Source organism: Myotis davidii, unplaced genomic scaffold, assembly GCF_000327345.1.
Source record: "Myotis davidii unplaced genomic scaffold, ASM32734v1 scaffold208, whole genome shotgun sequence".
Classification (NCBI taxonomy): domain Eukaryota; kingdom Metazoa; phylum Chordata; class Mammalia; order Chiroptera; family Vespertilionidae; genus Myotis; species Myotis davidii.
In genome coordinates this window covers 2,210,565-2,216,703 of record NW_006299706.1, presented here as the reverse complement: position 1 = coordinate 2,216,703, position 6,139 = coordinate 2,210,565, and the positions used below count along the sequence as shown (strand labels likewise).

At 51.9% G+C, this 6,139-nt stretch overlaps 1 protein-coding gene across 3 annotated transcripts in view; it reads right to left on the bottom strand.

Annotated features, from left to right (window-relative positions):
- The window catches only part of BCAN (brevican), a 31,821-nt gene that overhangs the window by 16,203 nt on the left and 9,479 nt on the right, over positions 1-6,139 (bottom strand). The gene's annotated exons all lie outside the window — the stretch shown is intronic.

Sequence of the window (6,139 nt, the reverse complement as noted above, 5' to 3'; positions counted from 1 at the left end):
AAAGTCACGGGACCCGCTGCCTTCTCGGCGTCGGTTCCGGGCGGCCAGAGGGAGAGCAAGGACGAGCGAAGTAGGACATCCTTCAGGGGATGGAAGCCGAGGGCTCGGAGTAGGGAGGGAGGGCAGGAGGGCGGGGAGGGCGCCGGCGATGCTGCAGCTGGAGGGATGGCAGTTAGACAGCCGGAGGGACTGGTCAAGGGGACAGGAAGGGGACGCACACTCTGAGAGGAGGGAGAAGGAGGGCGGGAGAACGGGAGGTTTTGGGCACAGAGGAGAATGGGGGAGGGAAGCTGTGTTTGGAAGCCGGATGAGGTTGCAAAAGACCTTCGGCACCTCCCCGATGGGGCTCTGTCTCCTGTGGTGCTCGCACTCCGGGGACCGAAGGGGAGCTGACTTTGCAGCTGGGGGGACAGGTTAGACAGCAGGTTCACGGGTTAAGCAAAGCAAGTCAGAAACTCTCTAGACGTGGGGGAGGGGTCGGGGGTGGGGCGGTGGCGCGGTGAACCAACGTTACTGCTCATGCAAACCAATGTGCGAACTGCAGGGTTGCTGGGAGCACAGAGGGCCCCCTGGCCGGGGCTCTTGCAGATGAATGTGCAGCCTGGTGCCAGGAGGTGGGCCCTGACGGCTGCCCAGCCACTGGGGACTTCTCAGCGCCCAGAATACCAATGACAACCTCCTCGCAGCTCCAGGGCCTCTGCTTCCCTCCTCTTTCCCAGGCTCTCTCCCCTCCCTCCTCTTTCTTCCCTCCTGGGACTCCAGGCCAAGCCCCTGGCACAGACAGTGGGCAGGACAGCCAGACGCCGGATGGATTCTCTCCCCTGTACACCAGCGGTAGCATCAAGGAGAGCTTGTCAGAGGCTTGGATCCCCATAATCGTCAGCAGCACCCCCCAAATATCCCAAAGAGAGTGAGGTGCGGTGCCCGCAATGCAAAGGCAGCCGAGGAGCAGGTTCCTGTCCTCCCGTCTAGGCTGCACCCGAGTCCCTCCTGCGTGGGAAATCGGGGCTGCCTTCCACTGGATGTCCCAACAGCCCCAATCCTTGAGGAATTCTGGCAACTCCCAGAGACAGAGACGCATCTCCTGTAGAGACAGGACAGGAAGACCTGGGATGGAGGGAGGTACCGTCCCTCAGTGAGAGAAATGCCCCGGGCAGGGAGGGGAGAATGAAGAGGACAGAGCAATGTGCTTGGGATGGTTTAGGGAGGAGGAAACCTCAGTTTATTGGTTTTATTAAGTAAATGTTAACTGAGTGTCCACTATGGACCAGGCACTACTTTAGGCCCGGGAGTGCTGTCCCGAGTCCTCTGGTGGAGAGAAGGACCCGAGGCCTTTGGGACAGACCCGCACCTGGTAGCTCAAGGACCTCCCTTGGCTCCACTCAGACCTTCTGTCCTGAGGACAGTGTCAGCATGGGGTGCACATCCAGCCCGACCCCACACGGCTCTTCTCCACCAGGGGCTCAATGGGGCCAGGCCACCGAATGGCTGGAATTCAGTCCCAGTGGTGGCTCACAGGTAACCATAGATTTTGCCTCCGGAAAACTTGTCTGTGACCCGGGAAGACAGAGAAAGTGACCTTCCTCACTACCTCCCCTCATGTGCCCTAGGAGTGTGGGCACAGTTTGGTGCCCAGGAGGAGTCCAACCCTGACTGAGGCCAGCAGCACCTGGGTTGGGACAAGGGCTGGTACCAGACAGTCTGTTCCGAGAGGGAGACCCCTAGTGGGAAGCCAGACAGAGTGAGAGAGCAGAGCAGCTGCCGCTGCGAACGTCTTGATGAGAGCCCGCATCTGAGTCCTGGCACTGCTTTGCCCTTTGCAGTGGCAAAACCTTGAAACGCTTCTGTAGAAGCATCTACTCTATTGGATGACATCTACTGCGCTGGGTGCCATCTACTGTGCTGGGTGCCATCTACTGTGCTGGGTGCCGTCTACTGTGCTGGGTGCCGTCTACTGTGCTGGGTGCCATCTACTGTGCTGGGTGCCATCTACTGGGCTGGGTGATGTCTACTGCACTGGGCTGGGTAAAGGAAGCCCCTGGCCCACACATCAGCAAAACCTACTTCTTTTCCTCTACTTGTCACACACACACACACACACACACACACACACACACACACACACCCTAATCTCCACCAGATCTCCTGGCCAGACAGTCAGTGGGCCACTCCTCTGTGAATGGGATGGAGGCGCAGTGTTTGAGAGAGAAATCTTTTCTTGAGGATTTCCTAGGGGAGGAATAAACACCTCCCCAAGCCTTTTCCAACATGCCAGCTGTAACAGTTCACACTGAAGTCTCATCGTGCTTTGAACTGGCAGTTTCTGATCAGGGACCTTCTTTGCTGTCTTTACTTACACCTTCACCCATAGCCATGTGACCACCCTCCCATTTCTACTCATTGCTGAGCAAGATCTTCCCTGCTAGGTCTCAGAAAAAAACCCAGGGACTGGCTGAAAGCAAACAGAACCAACGGAAGCAGGAAGAACGCGGGTCAGAGTTCAAGCAGAACCGCTGGCCCAGTAACGGGAGGAGAACGTCTCAGGTAACCGTGGGTATCTTCTGGATAAAGAAACGGAGACCAAAGAGGTGAAGTGACTATCTAGGGCCCCACAACAGGTAACAGACTGACCGTGACCCAAATGAAGTCTCCTGCCTCCCAGGTCAGGGTCTTGCCAGAACTTGGAGCGGTCTCTCTCCGGGGAGAGGAAGCCTGGGAGGTGGAGAGAAGACAGAGAGGAGGGAGAGTGGGGGAGCGCTCCTCCCTTTTCCACGTGCAGCCCAGCTGGCTTGCCTCCCAGCCTCCTGAGCCCTGGGGAGTTTTCCAGTCTCTCCAGATGAAGACAATCCATCTCCTGCCTCTCCCCTTCAGCTGAGGTCACGACCCGAGTTGAGGAGACAGAATCTCCCCTCCAAGTCCAAGTTCTCCCATCCTAAGAGCATTCCATCTCCAATGTTAGCCTTGGGCCTTTCTCCCTGGATTCCCAACCACAAAGGCCCCTGGAAGAGCCTGTCCTTCCCAGCCCCCTTCAACACCTGCTTCCACTTTCCCAGGCTTGGGGGTAAGGGCCCAGGCAGCGTAGTTCTTCTCTGAGGCCCTGCATGTCACACAGGCACCTGGGAACGTGCACGTGGGGCTGAAGGGGAGGATGGAGGCAGTGCTAAGCGCTGGCACAGCTGTGTTAGGAGAATGGGGGCTTTGATAGCTTCTGAAAGGGGCCAGGAAGCAGGGGCTGCTAGTCCAGGCGAGGGGGTGGCCAGGAATGGCTGGGTATAGCTCTAAGGGCTCCTGAAGCTGAAAGAGAATGGGGGTGGGAAGGGAAAAGGGAGGTGGGGAGTCAGTGGTGAGGCCTACAAACCAAACAGCCCCTGCTGTATGAGCAGGAGCCACTGTCCCCTGAGCTTACTGACCCTCGCTTTGAAGGATGCAAACTCTTGTGTTTAGAGGAGACCACCAGTCTTGTTCCATCAGGAACAGCTGAAGGTACTGGAAGGCTCGACCCTGAGTACAACCAAGTCTACTTATTGACAAAAAGCCCCTTCCCTCAGGCTCCCTGCAGTCCTGTCTCTGGCTCCTGATGGGGAAGACCGTTCACTTTTCTATGATGCTGGGCCAGCTATTACCCTCTCTGAGCCTCAGTTTCTTCACCTGTAAAATGGCACTAACACCTTGATTTATGGTTTCGATGTTGGAACCTTGTAAATGCTTTATAAAATTAAAACACAAAATTAAATCATTAAATTAACTTTAAATTAAATTTTAAAAGAATAAAAGTGCTTCAATCCCTTAAACTCTAAAACTTAAACAAATGCACCTAACTGTATATGAAGTTGGAGGCAAAGCCATCCAGAATTTTCTGATTATAAAACTCAGCATTTCTTTTTTTAACTCAGCATTTTTACTATATATTTCTAAGAGCAAAAGAGCCATGGAGAAATCTTGATGTTGGCATTACTATTTTGAAAAGTTCCATTTATAATGATAAAGCAAATAATTATAGTAATAGTTTTAAGAACTAAGATTTGCAGTGTAAAAGAAAGTGAAAGTTAAGCAATAACTGCTAACCTTTCATCTGAATTAGACCAACAGCATGAACTCATGATGTGTGTGTGTGTGTGTGTGTGTGTGTGTGTGTGTGTGTGTTCTGGAGAACAGTTATATATAACATTTATAAATATTATTTGTGCATACAGTTTATTTAGGAGCAGTAACAATCTGATAACAGTGAATATGCCTTGTGCCCAGATTGTAGTCTTGAACTTTCCACTAAAAGGAACCAGGACTCTGGAGAAATTCCAGGCCTGCAGCAGGATAATTTTTCATACTTGAGAACTCAGGTCAAGTTCATGTCAAAAGGACCCAATAGCCAACTTGAGAATACTCCCACTGGCCAAACAACTTCAGCATTAAAATGAATAATGACTGTAAGAGATGGAAACATATCCAATAATATAAAAAGCCAATAAGTTCATATGCTACTAAAACATGAAATCACTGGTCACCTTTGGACATCGATAGCACACTAACTCACGATTTTGGAAATTCATAGGGTACAGCAGATCCTGTTGATGCCCCTGCCCATATCCTCTTAGCAGTGACCTCAACAAGCCAAAGGCCGCTGACTGCTGAGGAATTTTTCCGATTGGGGCGGTATGCTTGGCCTAAGTGCATGGTGAGTCAGAAGTTCCGGAGGATTAATGCCCCTGGAGACAGCCCTCAACCAGTGACAGAGAGTGAAACCCCAGCCCCATCACCTCCCAGGCAGGAACTGTCAGGCAAGTCCTCCAGTCTCCAGCTGCCCATGGTCATACCTGTTCAATTATTTGGATTACTTATTCAATTATGTATTAGGTTCCTTCCCTTCCCTGTCTCACTTTCCAGGTTTATTAAGATCTGGGAACTTTCAGACCCACGAGCACATGTGGGTGAGCACAGTATTCCACAATGGCACATTTGTGATTGGGAATGAGCATGCTCAGAGGGAGCAGGAAGCCCGGGCTCCCACATTACTTGTCTCTATTGCACCCCTGCCTCTCTCTCAGCTCACCCTATAGTTTTATGGGATTTCTCCGTGGTCATACTCCAGAGGAGGAAAAAGCCGACGCCTGTTTCTTGGATGGGTCACTTTGATATTTTGATGTGAGCTAAACATGGACTGCTGCCACACAACAGACCCACTGAGGGGTACCCCTGAAAGATAGTGCTGAGGGAGGATCCTCCCAGGGGATTTCAGGCAATACACTGGCCACCTACTTTGCCGTGAGAGAGGGGACTTGAGGGAAGTATATACATGAACTCTTGAACAGTGGCAAATGGCTTTCTTGGTTGGCCAGGGGCCAGGAAAGGGTAAGACTGGAAGATTGGAGATAAGAAAGCCTGGGGAAGAGCTATACGGGTGGACTGACAGCAGTGGGCATTGTATCTTGTGGCAGTACCATTAGAGAACATTCACTGCAGAGGAGACATTGAATAGCCAAGGGAACAGCAGGATTCTAGTGGGTAACAGCCAGCCTTTGTCCTCCTCTATGCCAGGGCTTGCACAATGGGCCCATGAATGGAGTCGCTGTGGCAGTAGACATGGAGACTATGTGAGGGCCCACCAGCAAGGGCTCCCTCTCACCAAGGCTAATCTAGCTGCTGCTAATGCTAGATGTTTGGCCTGTCAGCAGCAGAGACAGACACGGAACCTTCAACGTGGTACCATCCCTTAAGGAGCCCAACCAGCCCCTGGGCAGCATGTTGATTACAATGTACCTCATTCAATCTGGAGGAGAGAGCAATGTCTCCTCACTGGGATTAATATTCTGGATGTGGATTTGCCTTCCCTGCCCACACACCTTGGGCAGCACCATTATCGGAGGACATAAAGGAAATGACTTAGCCTTATGAGATCTCATATAGTATCAACTCTAACTAAGGGGATCCACTTTACTAGTGAAGGGAATGTGACAATGGCATAGGACCATAGTCTCCATTGACCCTGTGATACACCACATCACCTTGAAATTGTCAGCCTGATAGTCCACTAGCATGGTCTCTTTACAACACATCTAAATACCAACTTGGGACCAGTTGGTGTGGCTCAGTGGTTGAGCATCAACCTATGAACCAATGGCCAGGGCACATACTCAGGTTGCAG